At 47.6% G+C, this 16763-nt stretch overlaps 1 pseudogene; it reads right to left on the minus strand.

The window, feature by feature from the left end:
• LOC115132901 (sodium channel protein type 2 subunit alpha-like) overlaps positions 1 to 16763 on the minus strand; it is a 41322-nt pseudogene that overhangs the window by 19248 nt on the left and 5311 nt on the right.

Consider the following 16763-nt stretch of genomic DNA (forward strand, 5'->3'; position numbering starts at 1 on the left):
TCCGCAATGCAAATGCACAACCAGAAATCAGCCAATACCAATGCCTCCTCCTGTTGTCTCTTGAGCTGCTCCAGCATGGCCTGGAACTCCTCCTCCTTCTGGGCTGCCTCCTCTATGGTGGCCTGGTTCTGCTCGTCGTAGGCCATGGCCACCACAGCCAGGATCAGGTTGACCAGGTAGAAGGAACCCAGGAAGATCACCAGCACAAAGAACATCATGTAGGGCTTCCCCGCCGCTCGCAGGGTCTAAGAGGGAGGGAGAGAGAGGGATGGTGGAGGGAGAGAGAGGGGGAGGGGGAGAATGGAGGGAGGGGGAGGGAGAGAGAGAGGGACGGGAGGGAGAGGGGAGAGAGAGAGAAAGAGAGAGAGAGAGAGAGAGAGAGAGAGAGAGAGATAGAAAAGAGAGAGGTATAGAGAGTGAGGGAGAGATAGGGAGGGAGGGAGAGAGTGATAAGGAGGTAGGGAAGGGAAAGAGGGAGGGGAGGGAGAGATTGATAAGAGGGAGGGGGAGGGAGATAGGGATAGAGGGAGGGGAGGGAGAGATGGATAGGGGGAGGGGAGGGAGAGAGATGGATGGAGAGGGAGGGGAGGGAGAGATGGATAGAGGGAGGGGAGGGAGAGATGGATAGAGGGAGGGGAGGGAGGATGGAGAGGGAGTGATAAGGAGGTAGGGAAGGGAAAGAGGGAGAGGAGGGAGCGGGAAAGAGGGATAGAGGGAGGGGAGGAGATAGGGATAGAGGGAGGGAAAGAGGGGGAGGGAGATGGATAGGGGAGGGGAGGGAGAGATGGATAGGGGGGAGGGGAGGGAGAGATGGATAGAGGGAGGGAGGGAGAGATGGATAGAGGGAGGGGAGAGGAGAGATGGATAGAGGGAGGGGAGGGAGAGATGGATAGAGGGAGGGAGGGGAGGGAGAGATGGATGGAGAGGGAGGGGAGGGAGAGAGTGATAAGGAGGTAGGGAAGGGAAAGAGGGAGAGGAGGGAGCGGGAAAGAGGGATAGAGGGAGGGGAGGGAGATAGGGATAGAGGGAGGGGAGGGAGAGAGTGATAAGGAGGTAGGTAGGGAAGGGAAAGAGGGAGGGGAGGGAGGGAGCGGGAAAGAGGGATAGAGGGAGGGGAGGGAGAGAGGGATAGAGGGAGGGGAGGGAAAGAGGGATAGAGGAAGGGGAGGGAGAGAAGGATAGAGGGAGGGGAGGGAGAGAAGAATAGAGGGAGGGGAGGGAGATAGAGAATTGTTGTCATTATATATATGCATTTTATTTTCTTTACCAGTATTCCTGGTAAATGATAAAGCACTAAAAGGGATCAAGTATATCAGATCAGCAAACAGTAAGCGGATATTTTGTTTCTAACGAATAGCTTTGGTCCACCTGTTGGTAGAGGTTTTCCCAGAAGTCCTGGGTCATGAGTCTGAACAGGGACAGGAAGGCCCAGCCAAACGAGTCGAAGCTTGTGTAGTCGTAGTCTGGGTTCCTGCCCGCCTTAATGCACGTGAATCCCTCTGGGCAGAGCCTGTGGTGAAGACCCCCATACACAACAGGTCAGCAACTATGTGGTGGTCACTAAACCACTGCCACAAGCCACTTGTACAGTACAGAGCGATACAGTGGATACTTACGATGTCCACTGAGCAGCATTGGTTTTCATTAGATTGACTTAACTGCACTTACACTGAATGTGATTTAATGTTCTAGGATCAGCCTGACTACATTAACACTATCCACTGTAAGTGGCACCTGTTTTTATTCGACCGACTTGACTGCATCAAATGAATCAATTCTGCTGAAATAGTATAGTCCTCTCCACTCTCTTTTATTTTCACCAAGTTCTCTATTCTAGTTAGCATGTCTTCATGCTTACATGCACACTAATAACTTGATATTAAACTGATTAAGGCGGAAGGCCGAGTAAACACCTTACTCTGCTGATCTTAACCGGCGTCAGGTCAAAGTCAATTAAAGCACCTGGTTTTCTTTCTCATTATTAGGACATGTAAACAACTTCATTGGCGTTCCAGCTGTGAGTCTGATCTTTGTATGTACCAGCACGTACATACTGAAAGTATGCATCTTACAAAACGTTTTTCACAAACAAACTTCATATGTCCAAACTCAGAATCAAATAGTCTTTGCAAAAATAACATGTTGTAAAAACGTTTATTTGGATTGTTGATTTTATAATGTGTCCATTTAAACATGATTATTAGGTAAATCGCTCTTCTTGCAGAGCACGTAAAGGTTTCAATCAAACTATTATATTCATCTGACAGTGCACAATAAACATATTTATATCGTGCTCAGTAACTCTGTATGCGTGTTGAGGCTGGGTTGGTGAATGTAATTGGCTATGTAAATAAAGGATGTTGTCAAGTCTCACCCGGCTCCACTGCCATTCCCACAGAGGAGGGCGTCCCTGCGGTTGAGGAGGTAATAGTAATTACCTACAAGGAAGAACAGAGAGAGGAACAATCAGTCAATATGTTGAGGAGCGCTCGAGGAAAGGAGGGAGGCAGGCAGGGAGGAAAGAGAGGAGGGAGGCAGGGAGGGAGGAAAGAGAGGAGGGAGGCAGGCAGGGAGGGAGGAGAGAGAGGAGGGAGGCAGGGAGGGAGGAGAGAGAGGAGGGAGGCAGGCAGGGAGGAAAGAGAGGAGGGAGGCAGGCAGGGAAAGAGAGGAGGGCAGGGATGGAGGAGAGAGGGAGGCAGACAGGGAGGAAAGAGAGGAGGGAGGCAGGGAGGGAGGAAAGAGAGGAGGGAGGCAGGGAGGGAGGAGAGAGGAGGGAGGCAGGCAGGGAGGAGAGAGAGGAGGGAGGAGAGAGAGGAGGGAGGCAGGGAGGGAGGAGAGAGAGGAGGGAGGCAGGGAGGGAGGAGAGAGAGGAGGGAGGCAGGCAGGGAGGAAAGAGAGGAGGGAGGCAGGGAGGGAGGAGAGAGAGGAGGGAGGCAGGGAGGGAGGAGAGAGAGGAGGGAGGCAGGGAGGGAGGAGAGAGAGGAGGGAGGCAGGCAGGGAGGAAAGAGAGGAGGGAGGCAGGGAGGGAGGAGAGAGGAGGGAGGGAGGCAGGCAGGGAGGAGAGGAGGGAGGCAGGCAGGCAGGGAGGAAAGAGAGGAGGGAGTCAGGGAGGGAGGAGAGAGAGGAGGGAGGCAGGGAGGAAAGAGAGGAGGGGGCAGGGAGGAAAGAGAGGAGGGAGGCAGACAGGGAGGAAAGAGAGGAGGGAGGCAGGGAGGGAGGAAAGAGAGGAGGGAGGCAGGCAAGGAGGAGAGAGAGGAGGGAGGCAGGGAGGGAGGAAAGAGAGGAGGGAGGCAAGCAGGGAGGAAAGAGAGGAGGCAGGGAGGGAGGAGAGAGAGGAGGGAGGCAGGAAAGAGAGGAGGGAGGCAGGGAGGGAGGAAAGAGAGGAGGGAGGCAAGCAGGGAGGAAAGAGAGGAGTGAGGCAGGGAGGGAGGAGAGAGAGGAGGGAGGCAGGAAAGAGAGGAGGGAGGCAGGCAGGGAAGGAAAGAGAGGAGGGGGGCAGGGAGGGAGGAGAGAGGAGGGAGGCAGGCAGGGAGGAGAGGAGGGAGGCAGGCAGGCAGGGAGGAAAGAGAGGAGGGAGTCAGGGAGGGAGGAGAGAGAGGAGGGAGGCAGGGAGGAAAGAGAGGAGGGGGCAGGGAGGAAAGAGAGGAGGGAGGCAGACAGGGAGGAAAGAGAGGAGGGAGGCAGGGAGGGAGGAAAGAGAGGAGGGAGGCAGGCAGGGAGGAGAGAGAGGAGGGAGGCAGGGAGGGAGGAAAGAGAGGAGGGAGGCAAGCAGGGAGGAAAGAGAGGAGGCAGGGAGGGAGGAGAGAGAGGAGGGGGCAGGAAAGAGAGGAGGGAGGCAGGGAGGGAGGAAAGAGAGGAGGGAGGCAAGGGAGGGAGGAAAGAGGGAGGAAAGAGAGAGGAGGCAGGGAGGGAGGAGAGAGAGGAGGGAGGCAGGAAAGAGAGGAGGGAGGCAGGCAGGGAGGAAAGAGAGGAGGGGGGCAGGCAGGGAGGAGAGAGAGGAGGGAGGCAGGCAGGGAGGAAAGAGAGGAGGGTGGCTTGAAACTGGATTAGGTTTGAAATTGAGCAAATAATGTTAATGGGTTTTCAAACTTTTACAGTATTCTGATTTATGAATTAAGCAAACAATCTGCTGTGGCTCTGCTTTGAGTGAAATAAACAAAATCACTTGATTAAAATAATTGTTAATATCATTATATATGGCAAAAAGGGGGGTGCAACTGAATATTAGGAAGGTGTCCTTAATATACACTGAACAAATATATAAACGCAACATGTCCTATGGTCCTATGTTTCATGAGCTGAAAAAAAAGATCCCAGAAATGTTCCATATGCACAAAAACCTTATTTCTCTCAAATGTTGTGCACACATTTATTACATCCCTGTTAGTGAGTATTTTTCCTTTGCCAAGATAATCCATCCACCTGACAGGTGTGACATATCAAGAAGCTGATTAAACAGCATGATCATTACACAGGTGCACCTTGTGCTGGGGACAATAAAAGGCCACTCTAAAATGTGCACTTGTGTCACACAACATCACAGATGTATCAAGTTTTGAGGGAGTGTGCAATTGGCATGCTGACTACAGGAATGTCTACCAGAGCTGTTGCCAGATAATTTAATGTTAATTTTCTACCATAAGCCGCCTTCAATGTCATTTTAGAGAATTTGGCAGTATGTCCAACCGGCCTCACACCCACAGACCCCGTGTAAACTTCTTCACCTGCGGGATCGTCTGAGACCAGCCTCTCAGACAGCTGATGAAACTGAGGAGTATTTCTGTCCGTAATAAAACCCTTTTGTGGCGAAAAACTCATTGTGATTGGTTGGGCCTGGCTCCCAAGTGGGTGGGCCTACGCCCTCCCATGGCTGCGCACCTGCCCAATCATGTGGAATCCATAGATTAGGGCCTAAATTATTTATTTCAATTTCACTGATTTCCTTATATGAAATGTAATTCAGTAAAATCATAGAAATTGTGACGTTGCTTTTATATTTTTGTTTAGTATATATATATATATATATATATATATATACACATACACACACACTTAGTGTACAAAACATGTACAAAACATTAAGGACACATTCCTAATATTGAGTTGCAACCCCCTTTTGCCCTCAGAACACCCTCAATTTGTCGGGGCACGGACTCGACAAGTGCAACGGCACTTACATATGTTGTCTTTCCCATTAACCTTCTGAATAGCACACATATACAAGCAATGTCTCAATTGTCTCAAGGCTTAAACATGTCTCCTCCCCTTCATCTAAACTGATTGATGTGACATTAATAAGGGCGTTAGCTTTCACCTGGATTCACCTGGTCAGTCTATGACATGGAAAGAGCAGATGTCCTTCATGTTTTATACACTCAATGTGTGTGTGTGTTTATACAGTTGAAGTGGGAAGTTTACATACACTTAGGTTGGAGTCATTAAAACTTGTTTTTCAACCAATTTTTCCAACAATTGTTTAAAGACCGATTATTCCACTTATAATTCACTGTATCACACTTCCAGTGGGTCAGAAGTTTACATACACTAAGTTGACTATGCCTTTAAACAGCTTGGAAAATTCCAGAAAATCATGTCATGGCTTTAGAGGCTTCTGATAGGCTAATTGACATCATTAGCCTATCATCCTTGGGAGAAATGTCCAAATGCCTTAAGGAACCACGTTCATCTGTACAAACAATAGTACACAAGTATAAACACCATGGGACCACGCAGCTGTCATACCGCTCAGGAAGGAGACACGTTCTGTCTCCTAGAAATGAACGTACTTCGGTGCGAAAAGAGCAAATCAATCCCAGAACAACAGCAAAGCACCTTGTGAAGATGCTGGAGGAAACAGGTTAAAAAGTATCTATATCCACAGTAAAACAAGTCCTATATTGACATAACCTGAAAGGCCGCTCAGCAAGGAAAAAGCCACTGCTCCAAAACTGCCATAAAAAAAGCCAGACTACGGTTTGCAACTGCACATGGGGACAAAGATCGTACTTTTTGGAGAAATGTCCTCTGGTCTGATGAAACAAAAATAGAACTGTTTGGCCATAATGACCATTGTTATGTTTGGAGGAAAAAGGGGGAGGCTTGCAAGCCGAAGAACACCATCCCAACCGTGAATCACGGGGGTGGCAGCATCATGTTGTGGTGGTGCTTTGCTGTAGGAGGGACTGGTGCACTTCACAAAATAGATGGCCTCATGAGGAAGGCAAATTATGTGGATACATTGAAGCAACATCTCAAGACATCAGTCAGGAAGTTAAAGCTTGGTCGCAAATGGGTCTCCCAAATGGACAATGACCCCAAGAGTTGTGGCAAGATGGCTTAAGGACAACAAAGTCAATGTATTGAAGTGGCCATCACAAAGCCCTGACCTCAATCCTATAGACGATTTGTGGGCAGAACTGAAAAAGCGTGTGCGAGCAAGGAGACCTACCAACCTGACTCAGTTACACCAGCTCTGTCAGGAGGAATGGGCCAAAATTCACCCAAATTATTGTGGGAAGCTTGTGGAAGGCTACCCTGTCACGCCCTGATCGTTGTTTTCTTTAATATTTTGGTTAGGTCAGGGTGTGACAAGGGTGGTTGGTTTAGTTTTTGTATTGTCTAGGTGTTTTTGTCCTGTCTAGATGTTTTTGTCCTGTCTAGGGTTTTAGTATATATATGTTTTTTTTCTATGTCTAGGTATATGTAGGTCTATGGTGGCTTGAATTGGTTACCAATCAGATGCAGCTGTTTATCGTTGTCTCTGATTGGGGATCCTATTTAGGTTGCCATTTTTCCATTTTGGTTATGTGGGTTTTGTCTGTGTAGTTGCATGTCAGCACTCGTGTTTATAGCGGCACGTTTGTTTAGTGGTCTTTCTTTAAATAAAGAAGACTGTATTCATCTCACGCTGTGCCTTGGTCTCCTCATTACAATGAATGTGACACACCCGAAATATTTGACCCAAGTTAAACCGGTTAAAGGCAATGCTTTCAAATACTAATTGAGTGTATGTAAACTTCTGACCCACTGGGAATGTGATGAAATAAATAAAAGCTGAAATAAATCATCCTCTCTACTATTATTCTGAACCACTGGGAATGTGATGAAAGAAATAAAAGCTGAAATAAATCATCCTCTACTATTATTCTGACATTTCACATTCTTAAAATAAAGTGGTGATCCTAACTGACCTAAGACAGGGAATTTTTACTAGGATTACGTGTCAGGAATTGTTAAAAACTGAGTTTAAATGTATTTGGCTAAGGTGTTTTAAACTTCCGACTTCAACTGTATATTTATATATCGTGCAGAGGTAATAACTCCAATAATATCTCATCATGACCATGACTGGAACACTATGGACCGAGGAGGACCACTTCATACCCACTACTGTGGGTGAATGATAGATTGTTGTCAATAAATAATTCACAAAAACAAAGGACGAAAGGAGTAAACATTAAATTATACAAGGATATCAATTATTCAAACCAATGTATCCCCTGAGACTGGAGGTCAATGAGACATATACTGTCTGTTTGGCAGTGTACCAACAGCGTAGGGGAAGAGTACAGAGAGATGTCCAGGAGAGTTTGCCCCTGTGACCCTCTGGCCTTGATTACTAAAAACTGCTGGCTGCAGAGAGATGGAGAGGCTTACTGGAACTCTCACCCAGCTAACTGCTACACCTCCCTCCCAGACCTCTGTGACTCACATCCTCCATTACTCTCTCCATCTTTCCATCTCTCACTCAAATAGATTTATTTGCATGACATTGCATCAGTTCCATCGTCATGTCCCCCTGTTTTCTCTATCTTCTCTCCCCCGCTCTCGCTCTCTCTATCTTTGTAAATCCATTTCCTATTTATCCTTAGACCATTTTAACTCTACCCTTTCTCTCTTCTTCATTTATCTCCTCCTCTGTTTCCACCTTGTCCCCTCTCTCCCCATGACATCAGTGTCATATGTTGCTGGTCTGGTCTGTGTGCCCACCTGCCTGCCCGTCTGCCGCGCCCAACCAGCGGCCAGTGACAGCCTCCTCTCTCTTTCTTTCTCTCATAATGTGCCTATTTTCTCACACACAGACAGGGTGTAGGAGGGGATGGGGGGTGGAGGAGGTTGTTGTGGGCGATTATCCGCCACATTTGCCACAATTCCCCACCAATCACTGTCACTCTTTATCACGCTGCTTCACAGAAAGTGGGCAGGGCATGGTCTGTCTGGTTTTATTTCACGGAATAGGAAGTCTGTCTGAGTAGGGTGACTCAGATACTGTCTGAGGTAGAGAACTCGACCCTCATTACCCCAGTGCCCCTGCAGACAAAACAAGCACTTAGCTTACTCTCATCGTTGATGTACTCAGTCCAGTTTACGGAGCGAGTGACGTTGAAATCAGTGCCATTGAAATCAGTTCCATTTATGTTTGGAGTTCCCAGAGTTCTGTTCAGGTGGTTGTCGGAGATCGTGTCATTGACGAGGTTGCGGATACACTTCTGCCTCAGGTTTCCCATGAAGAGCTGCAGGCCAATCAGGGCGAAGACGCTGAGACAGAAAACGGTGAGGATCATGACGTCGGAGAGCTTCTTGACCGACTGGATCAGAGCGCCCACGATGGTCTTTAGTCCTGCAAGGGAGGGACGACGCACAGTCCTGGTTAACAGCTCCAACTGGTTTATAGAACATATACATAATACAGTATAGAAATATAGTATAGAAATGCTAAGGTATATAGGAATGCTTCAGCCCCCAATGATAGCTAGCAAGCAGCATAGGAGATCCATATGTCAAGTTTCTGTATGGCATTCATACAGGAGCCAGTTGAGGTATAGACTGATCATTTTTTCTCATGGATCTCTCCAGAGATGGTGTTGTTGGTGTTAAGATTACCCAGTTCATAACACACTTAGATTAACCCCTAGCAAACTGTCTACACAGAAAGTCTGTTTGTTGATAATCAAATTCTCTTTCTGAATAGACTCAGATCACTACAGATATCGTATCATATTCATATCATTACTGAGTGATCTGAACAGCAATGTAATAATGACGTAATGGACAAATTGCGATCATTCATTTTGATAGGGACCAAGTGTGTTGGGGTTTTAGTGATGCTAAGCAGATGCTAAGCTACAGGACTGTTTTTCTAGCACAGATTGGAATATGTTCTGGGATTCTTCCGATGGCATTGAGGAGTATACCACATCAGTCACTGGCTTCATCAATAAGTGCATCGATGACGTCATTCCCTCAGTGACCGTACGTACATACCCCAACCAGAAGTCATGTATTACAGGCAACATCCGCACTGAGCTAAAGGGTAGTGCTGCCGCTTACAAGAAGCGGGATTCTAACCCGGAAGCTTATAAGAAATCCCGCTATGCCCTCCTAAGAAACCATCAAACAAGCAAAGTGTCAATACAGGACTAGGATCTAATCATAATACTCTGGCTACGACGCTCGTCGGATGTGGCAGGGCTTGCAAACTATTACACACTACAAAGGGAAGCCCAGCCGGGAGCTGTCCAGTGACACAAGCCTACCAGACAAGCTAAATTACTTCTATGCTCGCTTCGAGGCAAGTAACACTGAAACATGCATGAGCGCATCAGCTGTTCCGGACGACTGTGTGATCACGCTCTCCGCAACCGACGTAAGACCTTTAATCAGGTCAACAATCACAAGGCCGCAGGGCCAGACGGATTACCAGGACGTGTACTCCGAGCATGCGCTGATCAACTGGCAAGTGTCTTCACTGTCATTTTCAAACTCTCCCTATCCAAAGTCTGTAATAACTACATGTTTCAAGCAGACCACCACAGTCCCTGTGCCCAAGAACACTATGGTAAATGACTACCAACCCGTAGCACTCATGTCTGTAGCCATGAAGTGCTTTGAAAGGCTGGTCATGGCTCACATCAACACCATTATCCCAGAAACCCTAGACCCACTCCAATTTGCATACCGCCCAACAGATCCACAAATGATGCAATCTCACTGCCCTTTCACACCTGGACAAAAGGAACACCTATGTGAGAATGCTATTCATTGACTACAGCTCAGCGTTAAACACCATAGTGCCCTCGAAGCTCATCTCTAAGCTAAGGACCCTGGGACTAAACACCTCCCTCTGCAACTGGATCCTGGACTTCCTGACAGGCCGCCCCCAGGTGGTAAGGGTAGGTAACAACACATCCGCCATGCTGATCCTCAACACGGTGGACCTCAGGGGTGCGTGCTCAGTCCCCTCCTGTACTCCCTGTTCACTCATGACTGCACGGCCAGGCATGACTCCAACACCATCAATAAGTTTGCAGATGACACAACAGTGGTAGGCCTGATTGCTGACAATGACGAGACAGCCTATAGGGAGGAGGTCAGAGACCTGGCCGTGTGGTGCCAGGACAACAACCTCTCCCTCAACATGATCAAGACAAAGGAGTTGATTGTGGACTACAGGAAAAGGAGGGCCGAGCACAAACACATCACCAACAAACTAACAAGGTCAAAGCACACCAAGACAGTTGTGAAGAGGGCAGGACAAAACCTATTCCCCCTCGATACACTGAAAAGATTTGGCATGGGTTCTCAGATCTTCAAAAGGTTCTACAGCTGCACCATCAAGAGCATCCTGATGGGTTGCATCACTGCCTGGTACGTCAATTTCTCGGCCTCCGACTGCAAGGCACTACAGAGGGTAGTGCACACGGCCCAGTACATCACTGGGGCCAAGCTTCCTGTTCTCCAGGACCTCTATACCAGGTGATGTCAGAGGAAGGCCCTAAAAATTATCAAAGACTCCCTACCCTACCCTAGTCATAGACTGTTCTCTCTGCTACAGCACGGCAAGTGGTACCAGAGTGCCAAGTCTAGGTCCAAGAGGCTTCTAAACAGTGTCTACCCTCAAGACATAAGACTCCTAAACATCTAGTCAAATGGCTACCCAGAATATTTGCATTGCCCCCCCCCCCCTCTTTTACACTGCTGCTACTCTCTGTTATTATCTATGCATAGTCACTTTAATAACTCTGCCCATATGTATATGACCTCAATTACCTCGACTAACCGGTGCCGCCGCACATTGACCCTGTACCGGTACCCCTTGTATATAGCCTCGCTATTGTTATCTTTCTGCTGCTCTTTAATTATTTGGTATTTTTCTTAAAACTGCATTGTTGGTTAGGGTCTTGTAAGTAAGCATTTCACTGTAAGGTCTACCTGTTGTATTCGGCACATGTGACTAATAACATTAGATTTGATTCGAATTGATTTGAAAGCTGGCTGATGTAGGTTGAGGTTAGCGACCCCCACTAATCAGGGGGTCAATGATGAAACCGAGAGATGACAACTTTGTGAGAGTGTGTGTCATGGCATTGCCTAGCATCACTCTAGTACAACCCTATTCAACAACCACCATACACAGTGAACAAGACATACATGCAACATAGAACAAGGACAGAGGGGGAACCCTAGACACAAATGCTCACCACACAAATTGGAACTTTTGCAATGTCTCATGCATAAAAAAGCAAACAAATAATAAATAGTATACCTAATTTCCCCAAAGGGCAAGATAACAAAGAAAAAGAATTACAGGAAGAAAGTGAAAGTAATGTCATGTGTCTAAAAGCATGGAATCTTTTCCATCTCGATTGAGTGGGCCCGGATTCCTGCTTTTACTGGCCTGTGGAAAGGCAGCGTGACAGAGGCAACAACGCTAGGCTAAGCTAACGTGAGATGAGCAGTTACTGTATCTCAGATGGAGCGAATTAGCCATTAGCCGTTAGCTTATAGCCTTGTTGCTAGCATTTAAGCATTTAACCTTTAACCTCTGACCTGGGCTCTCTCACCTGGGATGACTGATATAGTTTTGAGGGCTCGGAGAACCCTGAAGGTTCTGAGGGCCGAGACATTACCCAGGTCCACAAACTCTGTCACATATCTGTAAGGGAAGGCAGCAGGGGGAGGTTTGGGGGAGGGAGGAGGAGCGAGGGAAGGAAGGGGGAAGTCACACAAACGGACAGGACAGACACCATGACAACAAAAGGGGTTGGGGGGGGGGGGGGGGGTCGACAAACGTCACAAACAAAAGACATCTTGGCTGACGGGTGAGAGAGCAGACACAGGTTCTTACCTGGGATGACCGAGATAGTTTTCAAAGCTCGCAATACTCTGAAAGTGCGCAGAGCTGAAACATTGCCTAGGTTTACAAACTCTGTTACATACCTGCAGAATTAAATGCACAGTTAAAAATCTGCATTTTACCTGACATACTTGCAAATGCACACACACGTACAGACGCAGGTACACACATACGCGCATATGAATACACCAAGTACACACTTCCACAGTAGAATTCATTCGATCAAATGCACTACACCATAAACATAGGAGTACATTAGATATCATACATACAGTATATACGTTTCGAGAAAGATCATTTGAAAAATACAATTTTATTGAGTAAATGTAGTTAATGGATTCTTTTCATTTTGAAAAGAGATTCAAATGTAATGAATTGATGGCCCTTTGTTAAAGTAAAAATAGAAACGTAACAAACTAAGGTTGCGCCATTAGATTAGTGGTGGGGTCGCGAGAACAAAATAATCAGGGTCCCCAGAAATTCTGGCAAAAAAAAATGGGGTCCTCGCTGAAAAAGTTGGAATGCCACCGGTCTAGAGCGTTGAGTGTGGTGACACTGCTCTAACCTCTGTGTCCTGACAGAACTGACAGACCTCTGTGTCCTGACAGACCTGACAGACCTCTGTGTCCACACTTTTAAAACCAGTCCTTCCAGTTACATGGCAGAAGTAGAATATACACTGACTGTACAAACATTAAAGACACCTGCTCTCTCCATGACATAGATTGAACAGGTGATTCCAAGTGAAAAGTTAGGATCCCTTATTGATGTCACTTGTTAAATCCACTTCAGTCAGTGTAGATGAAGGGGAGGAGACAGGTTAGAGAAAGATGTTTAAGCCTCGAGACAATTGAGACATGGATTGGGTATGTGTGCCATTCAGACGGTGAATGGGCGAGACAAAATAAGTGCCTTTGAACGGGGTATGGTAGTAGGTGCCAGGCACACCGGTTTGTGTCAAGAACTGCAATGCTGCTGGGTTTTCCACGCTCAACATGGGCTAGCATTTTGAGCGTGGGTGGGGGTGGGGGAGGGGAGCAACTGAAGGTGTTCCTCATGTTTGGTATAGTCAGTGTATATTGATATTTGGATTAGTGACATGAGTAGCAGTTTTGTAGTGAAGTGTTATATTAATGATATGTATTTCAATCTACGCTGGTTAGGAGGAATACAGACATCAGTCCTAGGTAATAATGCATCAATGCCTCATAATTATTCTATTGATCCTAGCAGGAAATATAAGTCATACATACATCTGTGGTAATACTTACGCCATGGAGATGACCATGAAGTCCAACCAGTTCCATGGATCCCTGAGGAAGGTGAACTTCCCCACACAGAACCCCCTCGCCAAGATTTTAATGAGAGACTCGAATGTGTAAATCCCTGTGAACGTGTACCTGATCAAACCAAGAGAGAAAGGCATTATGACGGTTGCTATGGAAGTCAACAACAATAGCCCTATTCAATCAAAACCTCATGCCTGTTTTCCGGGGCTGGACCAAAACAACACTATTTGTCCTGTGCCAGTGTCGGCTCTGTTCCAATTTTGATACCAAGATAACAATTGTAAGTGTTACGCTAGTGTGGATATCAGTGGAAGCTGCTGAGGGGAGGACGGCTCATAATAATGGCCGATGTTTGAATTGTCATGCTAATTTGTTTCTTCTGGTTTCTCACAGTAAAAATTCCTGAGATTACTTGAGCCCAAACGCAAATACGCATTCTCACACTGGAAACAGGATTGTATCTTTGTCTTACCAAGGAAGCTATAACAACTGGTGTCAATTGAATAGGGTAACAGCCAATAATAAATAACCTACAGGAATTAAGTCTAGAATATAAGTTACTTACTCAACATTCTTGGCCCAGTCCGGGGGGTTGCTCAGAGTCATAAAAGCACAGTTGGTCAAAATGGTGAACATGATTAACATGCTGAACAACGTACAGAGACACAAGTCAAGGAAAGAACTCAACACGTTCAGAGACACATGTAAAGCAATGTGACATCAAGGCTAACTAATAATGAGGACTAAGCCCAGAGTGTTCCGTGACCATAGGCATTTACCAGGAAAACTCCATGCCCTATACAGCCTAGAAATATCGACCCAGAGTTTTTTCTTGGTCAGGTCACATGGTCACGAACCACTCAGGGAACCCTCTACCATAACAGATTTTCAAAGTCAACATACAATTTAGTCACATTTCTCTCACATACACCTGTACATGCTCCATATGACACCAAACTTGACCATAATTATTTCAATCCAAGCCTTGATATAGATGTGAAAGGATATGAGTGTACTAAAACTGCAATTGCTATTCTCCGTAGAGGATTGAAGGGGCTTAGGATGTAACAGGCAGGAGTGGCGTTGAAACGGAATATTGCCTTGCCGCGATTCAACACTATAAATGTCTGAAAGAGAGAAAGACAGAGGGAGAGAGTGAAAGAGAGAGATGGAGAGAGGAGAGAGAGAGAGAGAGAGAGAGAGAGAGAGAGAGAGAGAGACAGAGACAGAGTGAAAGAGAGAGAGACAGAGTGAAAGAGAGAGAGACAGAGAGAGAGACAGAGAGAGAGAGACAGAGAGAGAGAGTGAAAGAGAGAGAGACAGAGAGAGGCAAGGAGAGACAGAGAGAGTGAAAGAGAGAGACAGAGAGAGACAGAGAGAGAGAGAGAGAGAGAGAGAGAGAGACAGAGAGAGAGAGAGAAAGAGAGAGACAGAGAGAGAGTGAAAGAGAGAGACAGAGAGACAGAGAGAGCGAGTGAAAGAGAGAGAGAGCGAGAGAGAGAGAGAGAGAGAGAGAGAGAGAGAGAGAGAGAGAGTGAAAGAGTGAGAGAGAGAGAGAGAGAGAGAGAGAGAGAGAGAGAGAGAGAGAGATGACATGACATGAGGTAATAAGTAACATCTCGACTAACTATGGAACTAAGACTACAAGAAGTGACTGTGAGTGTGAAACACACCCATCCCAGCTGTGCACACCACCACACCACCACACCACCACAGCACCAAGGCAAGGCCAGGACATTGTCCACCGCTGTTGATGGTGTACTGAGGCTGTCCTGTGGTCCTGTTACTGTTGGTGTTGATCCTTCTGTCTGGCACGCTCAAACCCCAGAGAACAGGAGAGCAGTCAGGCAGTCCCCCTCTCTCTCTCAAAGATGGACTCATGAGGCGTGTGTGTGTATGTAGCCGTGCAAGTGTGACTTTCTATGTGTTTGTATGTGTACACACGTTTGTAGGGTGTGATGGGTGTGTGCATTTACCCAAGTGTAATGCATGTATGTGTGTATTTGTGTTTCTCACTTAGTGTGTTTGTGTGTTTCTGTCTATGTGGGTGTGTGTGTGTCTGATCATGGCAGTGTGAAAGTGTTAGGTAGGCTCTGTAAACAACCACCCTACAGAAGGGGCTTCTACAGTACACTGTGTCAAAAACTCCGCTGGGGCCACAGTTCAGCTCAGTTCCTGTCACCTGTGTGTTGGCTGCTAGTTACCCGTGGCACCATCTGAGGAGGACCCTAGAGTGTGGCTGCTAGTTAGCCATGGCACCATCTGAGGAGGACCCTGGAGTGTGGCTGCTAGTTACCCGTGGCACCATCTGAGGAGGACCCTAGAGTGTGGCTGCTAGTTAGCCATGGCACCATCTGAGGAGGACCCTGGAGTGTGGCTGCTAGTTAGCCGTGGCACCATCTGAGGAGGACCCTGGAGTGTGGCTGCTAGTTACCCGTGGCACCATCTGAGGAGGACCCTAGAGTGTGGCTGCTAGTTAGCCGTGGCACCATCTGAGGAGGACCCTAGAGTGTGGCTGCTAGTTAGCCGTGGCACCATCTGAGGAGGACCCTAGAGTGTGGCTGCTAGTTACCCGTGGCACCATCTGAGGAGGACCCTAGAGTGTGGTTGCTAGTTAGCCGTGGCACCATCTGAGGAGGACCCTAGAGTGTGGCTGCTAGTTACCCGTGGCACCATCTGAGGAGGACCCTGGAGTGTGGCTGCTAGTTACCCGTGGCACCATCTGAGGAGGACCCTAGAGTGTGGCTGCTAGTTAGCCATGGCACCATCTGAGGAGGACCCTGGAGTGTGGCTGCTAGTTAGCCGTGGCACCATCTGAGGAGGACCCTGGAGTGTGGCTGCTAGTTACCCGTGGCACCATCTGAGGAGGACCCTAGAGTGTGGCTGCTAGTTAGCCGTGGCACCATCTGAGGAGGACCCTAGAGTGTGGCTGCTAGTTAGCCGTGGCACCATCTGAGGAGGACCCTAGAGTGTGGCTGCTAGTTACCCGTGGCACCATCTGAGGAGGACCCTAGAGTGTGGTTGCTAGTTAGCCGTGGCACCATCTGAGGAGGACCCTAGAGTGTGGCTGCTAGTTACCCGTGGCACCATCTGAGGAGGACCCTAGAGTGTGGCTGCTAGTTACCCGTGGCACCATCTGAGGAGGACCCTAGAGTCTGGCTGCTAGTTAGCCGTGGCACCATCTGAGGAGGACCCTAGAGTGTGGCTGCTAGTTAGCCATGGCACCATCTGAGGAGGACCCTGGAGTGTGATGGCATGAACCGAGTGCTCAGAAACAGTGCCTCAAATGTAATTTGGTCTGTTTTTTGTTATTCTTTGAAGATGCATCACTGATTGCA

Source organism: Oncorhynchus nerka, linkage group LG2 (genome assembly GCF_034236695.1).
Source record: "Oncorhynchus nerka isolate Pitt River linkage group LG2, Oner_Uvic_2.0, whole genome shotgun sequence".
NCBI classification, from domain to species: Eukaryota; Metazoa; Chordata; class Actinopteri; order Salmoniformes; family Salmonidae; genus Oncorhynchus; species Oncorhynchus nerka.